The sequence below is a fragment of the Myotis yumanensis genome, unplaced genomic scaffold (assembly GCF_028538775.1).
Source record: "Myotis yumanensis isolate MYYU_CA2020_CCGP unplaced genomic scaffold, mMyoYum1.0.hap1 SCAF_2, whole genome shotgun sequence".
NCBI lineage: Eukaryota > Metazoa > Chordata > Mammalia > Chiroptera > Vespertilionidae > Myotis > Myotis yumanensis.
This window is the reverse complement of record NW_027223753.1, coordinates 147871378-147881647: the sequence shown is the minus strand read 5'-3', so window position 1 is coordinate 147881647 and position 10270 is coordinate 147871378. Positions and strand designations below refer to the sequence as shown.

At 41.1% G+C, this 10270-nt stretch overlaps 1 pseudogene; it reads right to left on the bottom strand.

Moving 5' to 3' along the window:
* Positions 1-629: 629 nt before the first annotated feature.
* Positions 630-1870, bottom strand: LOC139002629 (spermidine synthase pseudogene; annotated as a pseudogene).
* Positions 1871-10270: the final 8400 nt, after the last annotated feature.

Here is a 10270-nt window from a genome sequence, read left to right as displayed (position 1 = left end):
CACCTTCCATCACTCTACCGCCAGTACTACCATCTCCTCTTTCACTAGTACAGCAAACATGAGATTTGGTTTGAGTTAGGCAATGTTCTAAGCACTTCACGTATATTAACTTATTCAATCTATAGGCTATTGCTTAAAGAATATGCAAGAAACTGGTCATTGTGGTTTCTCTAGAAAGGGAGTCGAGGGCAACAGCATCCTTTTATATTGTTTTGACATTAACTATAGATAGTAGTAATTTTAATATTAAATTCATTTAAATGTAACATCACTTCATTAATATTAAAATAATGTGGAAATAAACAGAATACAGGTAAGTAGGAAAATAGCATGCTTGCATGTGCACTATGGCTGCACATTTTGTTGTTGTTATAAATGCATGCATTTGGTGAGTGAGGGTGACAGAGGGTGCTGTACACAGCTGGTATAGGCTTGGAGGCTGAACACTGCAGAGAGAGAGACAGTCCAGCAAACAGGGCAGGCCAAGCAGCATTCTGGGGCCTGTAACACTTGGTTGGTGGGTGTGCTGGCAACCTGGCCTGAGGTCCTGGGCAGTGTCAGCAGTGGCATCTGGGCTCAGCTCACATCATTCAGGGCCCTGAGGCAAACTCGCGCAGGACGAAGGCACATCAGAGTTGTAGTGTTAGCTGCATCTGTTCCCCCTGTTTCTGCATCAGGCCCTGCACCAACTCCTGGAAATTGATGCTTGGGTTTTTGCTGCACAGCATGAAGGTGATCTGGCTGCTGAGGTAAGTGGGGATGGTGCCGTAGGGGTAGCCCACCCTGGCTAAGAGTAACCTGCGTGCATCTCCTCCTCCTTGAGGGCCGTCTTCATGAGCTGGTAACAGAACTCCTTGAGGCTCTCAGCAGGCCCCATGGGGTCCGAGGAGTCAGTGATAACATCGAGGGCATCCTGGTTCGGCTGCATGAACTTGAAACCTTCACCCACGTGGTGGGTCAGCTTTGAGCTGTGCCGGAAGCCGGTCCATCGTTGCTGCTTGACACAGTCGCTGCAGGAAAGAAACATCTGCACAGCATATGTTTCAAGGGACCTGGCATATATAGCATATTGTTCTTAATATGTTTGCTCTCCTTAGCACCATGTGTTTTAAGCAAGGTCACCTCTTCGAGAAAGGTTGTTTCCCCAGGTGGGGATTTTTCCCTGAGGTTAGGGAGGGGATACAACCCCTTAATTAAGTGCCAGGCGGGTAGTTAAGCTACATAATCTTTACTCCCTGGAATGGAGATAAGAAACGCCCTAACCTTTGTAATAGAAATTGACAGGATTAAAATCGGCTGGTATAAATACGGATGTAACAAGACAATAAACATCAGATCTTCATCAGTTCCTAACCAGAACTCCGACCAGAACTTTGGCTGGAGATCCTGGCTAGAGGTCCTGACTAGGCTGCTGATCAACTGAAGGCTGTCTTCGTGTCATTCCTTCTTCGCCGACTCCGTCCACACCTTTGGGGACCCCTGGACCCGCTGGGATTGGACCCCAGCAGAGCTGAAGTAGCCAACTGCCATGCCCGGAAGGATCTTAGAGAATTGAATGACATCCTCGTCAATCTGACACTGAACCACGGACTCCACAGAGGAATGCTTCCTCACCTCCTGCGGGACACCCCCATCCCCATCCCCATGACCAGCACCTTGCGTGGGTTGCGGTGGCTGCAGAGCGGCAGGTTGGCTATCATCTGGTAGGAGAACTCATCCCTTTCCGTGCACTGGATGACACCGTCCAACACCAGGGCTTTGCCTTGGCTCTCACTGCAGAAGACAAGGATATCCTGGTACCGCGAGTGCTGATGGTGTAGCAGCGGCTCCACCTGCAGGGACAGGGCCAGGTCGGCCACAGGCTGCACATCTCACTGAACTAAGCCCGCGCTGATGGCAGGGGCCAGAAGGCGGGGCGGGGATGGGGTTCCATGGCTGGCCGCAGTGCTAGTGCAGACCAGGACTGCAGGTCACAGGAAGTCACAGCACAACCGCTGCAGATTTTTTAAAAGAAATATGGCTAACACCGAAAAGCACAGCTCAAATGTCCCTTCAAGAGGGTTGTGCAGGAGGCAGCCGATCAGTGATTCTCTCTCATTGATGTTTCTATCTCTCCTCAACTTCCTCTCTGAAATAAAAAATATATTTAAAAAAATAGTTTTAAAAATTGTGGGTTCCTTTCTTTGAAATATAACTCACGTTATGCACCATTCTTCTTGCTTGTTGTTTGTTTGTTTGTTTGTTTTTTACTGAGGTCTCAGCATGTCGGCTGTCCTTGCTGGAAGATCTGTCTCACAAAGCACAGTATGCAGAGATGGCAACGTACTCTTAGGGCAATCTCATGAGGAGAGATTGTGGGGTTTCGGGGGTATCTTTAAGTGATCAAAACAATTTAAAATACATATTTAGAAAAACAAAATAATGAACAAATTATATACAGTAAATATGTGCAGTTATTTATATACTAATTATACTTCAGCAAAGCTCTTAAAAAATTTAGGGATTTTGGGCTGACTTTAGGTCACACTCAATTTGATTGTCACTGTTCCTGTCTTGAGTGTGACTGACAGAGCCTGCAATAAAGACTCTAAGTGCCAGCTCAGCCTTTTTTGTTATTGCTTTCTTTGTATTTGGATTACAGTAGTCTCTTCTTCCCTGTGGTTTCGTTTTTCATGGTTTTAGTTACCTGTCATTAACCACAGTCTGAAAATATTAAATGGAAAATTCCAGAAGTAAGCAATTTAAGTTTTAAATTGCTCACTGGTTGCCATAACCGGTTTGGCTCAGTGGATAGAGCATCAGCCTGCGGACTGAAGGATCTCAGGTTCGATTCCGGTCAAGGGCACGTACCTTGGTTGCGGGCACACCCCCAGTAGGAGGTGTGCAGGAGGCAGCTGATCAATGTTTCTCTCTCATCGATGTTTCTAACTATCTCTCTCCCTTCCTCTCTGTAAAAAATCAATAAAATATATTTTAAAAAAATAAAAATAAATAAATAAATTGCTCACTGGTCTCAGGAGCTGTGATGTAATCTCTGGTGCCCTCCTCTTACCCACCCATCCCTTTGGCCAGCGTCTCCACACTGTATATGCTATCAGACCATTGGTCATTTAGTAGCCATCTTGGTTGTCAGATCAGCTGTCCATATATGTGCTTGTGTTCAAGTAACCCTTATTTTTCTTTTTCTTTTTAATCCTCACTAGAGGATATTTTTCCATTGATTTTTAGAGAGAGGGAAAAACAGAGTGAAACATTGATTTAAGAGAAACACATCGATTGGTTGCCTCCTGGACGTGCCCTGACCAGGGTCCAGGCAGAGGAGGAGCCTGCAACCGGGTACATGCCCTTGACTGAAATCGAAACCAGGACCCTTTGGTCCACAGGCCAGTGCTCTAACCACTGAGCAAAACCGGCTAGGACAACCCTTATTTTTCTTAATGATGGCTCCAAATACAAGAGCAGTGATGCTGGCAATTCAAATGTGCCAGAGATACTCTAATGTGTTTCCTTTAGGTGAAAAGGTAAAAAGTTCTTGATTTAATAGAGAAAGAAACAAAATTTATATGTTGAGGTGACTAAGATCTATGGTAAGAATGAACCTTCTATCTGTGAATTGTAAAGAAGGAAAAATAAATTCATGCTAGTTTTGCTGTTGCACCTCAAACTTCAAAATTCCTGGCCCCAATGAATAGTAAGTGTTAAGATGAAAAAAGCCTTAAATTTGTGAATGAAAGACTTGAACAGAAAACATTTTCTGATGGATGGCAACCTGTTGTGGTAGAAAGCATTGAGTCTATAAGACTTCAGCAAGGGATACCTTGAAACAAGTGACAACAAGTCATTTACTGAAAGTAAAGGTTGGTTACACAGTTTCAGGAATAGGCACAAGAAAAAGGGCAAGAACAGTACAACATGACATTTGAGAGAGAGAGAAATAGAGACCACATGCACATAACTTTTATTACAGAATTTGTCATAATTGTGCTATTTTATTGCTTATGGTTGTTAATCTCTTACTGTGCCAAATTTATAAATTAAACTTTATGCTCCATATGTATGTATAGGAAAAACATAGTAGATATGCCGAGACCTGCGGCGGGTTCAGGAGGACTTGTAGGAGGGCCAACACACAATGAAGACACTACACAAGAAATGAATTTTAAGCATGGGGCCAGGTGGAACCTCCTTTGTGAAGAGGAGGAACCACAAGCCTTTGTCTTGCCTGCTTTTATTCAACTTGGTTACACATTTGCCCTTAGCAAAGCAGGTAGGCAGAGCACCTAGTAAGCTGATAGTATCAAAGGTCAGTAGAGGTCAATAAAGTTCAGTAAACATTTACTCAAAGATTATCAGGTCAGGAAATCCCCGAAATCTCAGCAAGAGCAATCTATGCTTGCATCAGTCCTGCTGAGCGCCCAAGGTTTATGGCCTTCCAAATTCCTTGTTGCACTTTCATGCCAATGCTGCTATGTGGTGGTCTCTGACATAGATATAGGGTTCAGTACTATTTGTGGTTCGGGCATCCACCGGGTAAGGGGTGTCTTGGAAGTATCTACCATGAATAAGTGGGGACCAAGATATGTTCAATCTACATTTCCATGGAAATGTATGCTTCAAAATCATTTGACTAGTTACATTGGCTTAACAAGGCATGCACATACTACAGAAAATTTCAATAAACTGAGATCACTACTACTAATCTAATGGACTAGCATAATGCGTTAGGTAACAATGTCAACCTGAATATTAAATATTAGTGTAGCTCTTTCTAAAATAAAAAATGTAAATATAATTGTAATATTTTCTCCTAATAGACTATTGGATTGTTTTGCACACATTCAGGTCCAAACACCTGAAGACAGGTACGCTAGAATATACCATTCTTTCAACATATAATTATTGTGGATTTCCCTAAAAGTACATTTCTTATTTGTGCATGTTATTATCATGCTTTTAAAAGAATCTTTCTCAAACTTTTATCATATGTGTTTTGTCTCAGACCTATACACCTGATATATGTGCAATTTATGAAGCCTTTGTTTTGGGGGGGTTACTTTCATGTATTGAATCTAACAGTCCAGAATGCACCATGCTAGGGTGGTAGAACAATGTTTTTGTTTGTTTGTTTTGTAAATATTTATTGTATGTTTACCCTTATAAATTACAAATGCATATAACAATTATGAATAAATCATAGCAATATATTAGATGCATTTACTTTACATTTATTTGATAAGAACAAAAATTACTTATATTTCCTAATTAAATGCATTTATTTGATACAAACAAAAATGACGTATTTTCAAATTAAGAATTGAAGCCTTAAAAAAAAAGAATTGAAGCATTCCTTCAAAATAAAAAATTCCATTTGTCTTTTTTTTTTTTTTTTTTTTTTATATTTTATTGATTTTTTACAGAGAGGAAGGGAGAGGGATAGAGAGTTAGAAACATCGATGAGAGAGAAACATCGATCAGCTGCCTCCTGCACATCTCCTACTGGAGATGTGCCCGCAACCCAGGTACATGCCCTTGACCGAAATCGAACCCGGGACCCTTCAGTCGCCAGGCCGACGCTCTATCCACTGAGCCAAACCGGTTTTGGCAATTCCATTTGTCTTTACAGATCACTCTTTATATTCATTAATCAATCATTCTCTTTGCTGAAATAAATTTACTTTCAAAACTACATAAAATTCATAACACCTTTTGCAATATATAAGGTCATAGAATCATTGGACTTTAGAATCTGAAGGTAACATATTTTCTAAATCCTTCTATTACTGAAAAGATAAAAATCTTTTTTAAAAAGAGGGTCTCACAGACCTGCAACCCTTTCTTTTGGTAGGACAGTGTTTTTTAAAACTTTAATGTACATTAAAATTACTTGCAGATTCTGATTCATTATATCTGGGACGGGGCCTGCATTTCTGATAAATGCAAAGATGTGCACAGTCTGGTCTCACCCTTAAGGGACTTATACAGTAATATAGCCAGAAATGAGCATGGATCTGAGTAATTAAACACCCCAGATTTATGTACGTGTGGTATAGCTCTCCTATTTTAGTGTGTGTATAGTCCCATTCTTCTCAAGGTCACCAAATTTACTTACTCTCTTGGACAGTAGCAGCATGTGCCATGTGTTTTAAAACTTACCTATACTCCCTGAGTATACCCTTTCTGAGGCTTTTACTCTTTGATAAGTAATATATTATTCTATTGCTTTAAAATATGTTAATATCTATTAATGTCTAATCTCTTTCAGATATTATATTGAAATTCGTACCAGGTGAATAAAAGTTGGTTAATTGTTCCCTGACCAGTTTGGCTCAGTGGATAGAGCATCGGCCTGCATACTCAAGGGTCCCAGGTTTGATTCCAGTCAAGGGCATGCACCTTGGTTGCGGGCTCATACCCAGTAGGGAATGTGCAGGAGGCAGCTGATCAATGTTTCTAACTATCCCTCTCCCTTCCTCTCTGTAAAAAAATCAATGAAATATATTTTTTAAAAAGTTGGTTAATTGCGAGTGAAAAATTAGTGAATTTTTGAAAGTGTTATGTATTATCACTTGACACAAGCAAAAGACTGTGTCCAGTAGGAGAATTCTAAGGACTGGGAAAATAGATTATGGAATAGTTCAAGGAGCTGGGACAAATCTGCCATGCAGGTTCATGTTTAAATATCCAGGAGTTCTACATATAGCACAACCCCTAAAGTAAACATATCCTGAACGAGCAGGACTGTGGGCCTGATACACAGAGAACAAAGAATGCAAGAAAAGAGCTCTGCTAACCTCAAAATGGACTCATGAAAGGATTAATCATCAGTGATAAATGTTCATGGTCCCCAAAGAGCTGAATGTGTTGTGCTATTTTGAGCAAATTCCATCCATCACTGTTGACCCATAATAGCTATCCATCTATTATACTGACTGGTAAAGAGCTGCCCCCAAAGAGGTCAGTTTTATGACTTGCTTGGCTTCATATTAGCCACAGTGGCTGTCACACCAATGCTATCTCCAAGCATCCTTCCCTTCATCATAATTGCCAACACACAAGCATGCACACTCACCTCTTCATTCTAAACAGAAAGACAGAGGATGGTTCTTTCCAGGCTTGCCTGCCAAATTTAACTGAGCGACTAAAATATAGACTTTCATCCCTAACCGGTTTTGCTCAGTGGATAGAGCGTTGGCCTGCGGACTGAAAGGTCCCAGGTTCGATTCCGGTCAAGTACATGTACCTTGGTTGCAGGCACATCCCCAGTAGGGGGTGTGCAGGAGGCAGCTGATTGATGTTTCTCTCTCATCGATGTTTCTAACTCTCTATCCCTCTCCCTTCCAGTTGTTCTGATAATACACAGCCTTTTGAAAAATTCACTTTAAGCCATTGGTCAAGTTTTCTTCACCTTTTTGTTTTCCTATCTAGGAAAGTGACTGGCAAATAGTAGGTGAGCAAATTGTATACTGAATAATAGTAATTAAATAAGAATATTAAGCAGCAGTTTTAGGCAATAATGAAGAATTCTCACAGGACATGATATAGCTAACTTTAAAATGAACTATGTAGATCCCAGCTGGTGTGGCTCAGCAGTTGAGCGTCAACCCAGGAACCAAGAGGTCACCGGTTTGATTCCTGGTCAAGGCACATACCCAAGTTGCAGACTAAATCTCCAGTAAGGGGTGTGCAGGAGGCAGCTGATCAATGATGTTTCTCTCTCTTGGATGTTTATGTCTCTCTATCCCTCTCCCTTCTACTCTCTCTCTAAAATCAATAAAAACATAATTTAAAAATTATATAAAATGAACTATGTAGAGAATGATACGGGAAGTATGTTTCTCAAACTGGTTCCACAAGTTTGCTTCAAGAATATTATTTTATTTTATACATATATGGCAACCATACACTTGAGGAATTTAGATCTGGCTTCATGTTTGTACATATTTAACCAACAGTATACCTGAAATTAAAATAATTTAAAGAAATATTAGGAATCCTCAGGAATATTATCTTTTAATAGACAATTATTCAATGCCATTTATGGATTTCATTTAAATTCTCTTTCAAACAAACTGCAAAGTATTTTTTTTTTAAATATATTTTATTGATTTTTCACAGAGAGGAAGGGAGAGAGATAGATAGTCAGAAACATCGATGGGAGAGAAACATCGATCAGCTGCATCCTGCACATCTCCCACTGGGGATGTGCCCGCAACCCAGGTACATGCCCTTGACCGGAATCGAACCTGGGACCCTTCAGTCCGCAGGCCGACGCTCTATCCACTGAGCCAAACCGGTTTCGGCAACTGCAAAGTATTTTTTAAATCATGACAGAATAAGGTAAATCTAAATAATTACTGGGTATTTGATGATTTAAAGAAATTATTCTCTCTCTCTCTTTTTAGGGAGACAGAAGCATTGATTTGCTTTTCCACTTATTTATGCATCCATTGGTTGATTCTTATATGTGTCCTGACTGGGGATTGAACCCACAACCTTGGAGGATTGGGACAATGCTCTAACCATTCGGAGCTTCCTGGCCAGGGTTCCTTCTCCTCCTTCTCCTTCTCCTTCTCCTTCTCCTTCTCCTTCTCCTTCTCCTTCTCCTTCTCCTTCTCCTTCTCCTTCTCCTTCTCCTTTTCCTTCTCCTCTTATTCTTTACAGCTTCTTTTTAAAAAATATATATTTTTATTGATTTCAGAGAGGAAGGGAGAGAGAGAAACATCAAATGATGAGAGAGAATCATTGATTGCCTGCCTTCTGCACGCTCTGCACTGGGGATTGAGCCTGCAACCCGGGCATGTGCCTTTGGCCGGAATCGAACACTGGGACCTTTCAGTCCGCAGGCTGATGCTCTATTCACTGAGCCAAACTGGCTAGGGATATTTAGGGCTCCTTTTAAATAATTCTTATCTTTTAAAAATATATGCTGATCCCCAGCCTGTGTTGTTCAGTGGTTGAGCATAGACATATGAACCAGGAGGTCAGAGTTCGATTCCTGTCAGGGCACATGACAGGGTTGCAGGATCAATCCTCAGTGGGGGGCATGCAGGAGGCAAATGATCAATGATTCTCTCTCATCATGGATGTTTCTAGATCTCTCTTCCTCTCCCTTCCTCCCTAAAATCAATAAAAATATGTTTAAAATATATAGATTTTAAAAAATAAAAATATATACTGAAATAGCTAAGAAATGAGATGATAGGGTGTCAGAGATTTGTTCTGAAATAATCTAGGGGGTGGGTTGCTAATATGTAACATATAGATTGTGGTGGGAAGAATAGTGACTCCACAAAGAAGTCCACATTCTAATGCCCAGAAATTAAGGTAGTGGATGGAATGAAGGTTGCTAATCAGTTGACCTTAAAATAAGATTATCCTGGATTAATCACGAGGACACAATGTAATCACAAGGGTCTTTATGTGAGGACGAGGTAGGCAGAGGCAGAGTGATGTACATGAGGAAGACTTGACTGGTCGTTGCCAGCTTAAAGGTGGGAGAAAACCACAAACCACTAAGTTACACGTAATTTAAGAATCATATAACACTGTATTTCCATTTACTGCGTCCATTCTTTGCAGTATTATTGCCACGTATTTTAAAATTACAAAAGTTATCATCCCCCAAATACAGTATTATAATATTTATATTGAACAACCTGTTGTCTTTTTAAAAAGAGCCTTTCCAGTGCTCTTAATTTTTTCCTATAGAACTAACTTTCTATCTGTGTCATTGCCCTTCAGTCTGAAAAATTTCCTTTAGCATTTCTTGTAAGACAGGTCTTCTTGTAATGAACTATCCCAGTTTTGTGCTCTTTTTGGCTATTTTTAATTCTCCAAATATTTACTGAGGATAAAATACAAGCAGGCACTAAATAATTATCTAATATATCCTATATAATAAAACCCTAATATGCAAATCAACCGAACGGCAGAATGACTGGTGGAACAACCTGTTGCTATGATGTGCACTGACCACCAGGTGGCAGATGGAGCTGGTTGGGGGCAGCTCCTGCGTTGAGCGTCTGGCCCTAGAGAGGGAGGTGACTGATGGGGCCGGGGGGGGGGCAGGGGGAGAGCAGCAGGGCCAGCCAGGGGGTGGCACCAAGCCACCAGCCAAGACAGGTGCCAGCAGAGGCCCTCTGATCGCCCCACCCACCAGTTGTCCCACAGATCAGCCCTGATCACTGGCCAGGCCTAGGGACCCTACCCTATATATTGGGAACAGTCTCTTAGATTTAAAAATTAAAACCTTGCAAGGCTACTCTAACAC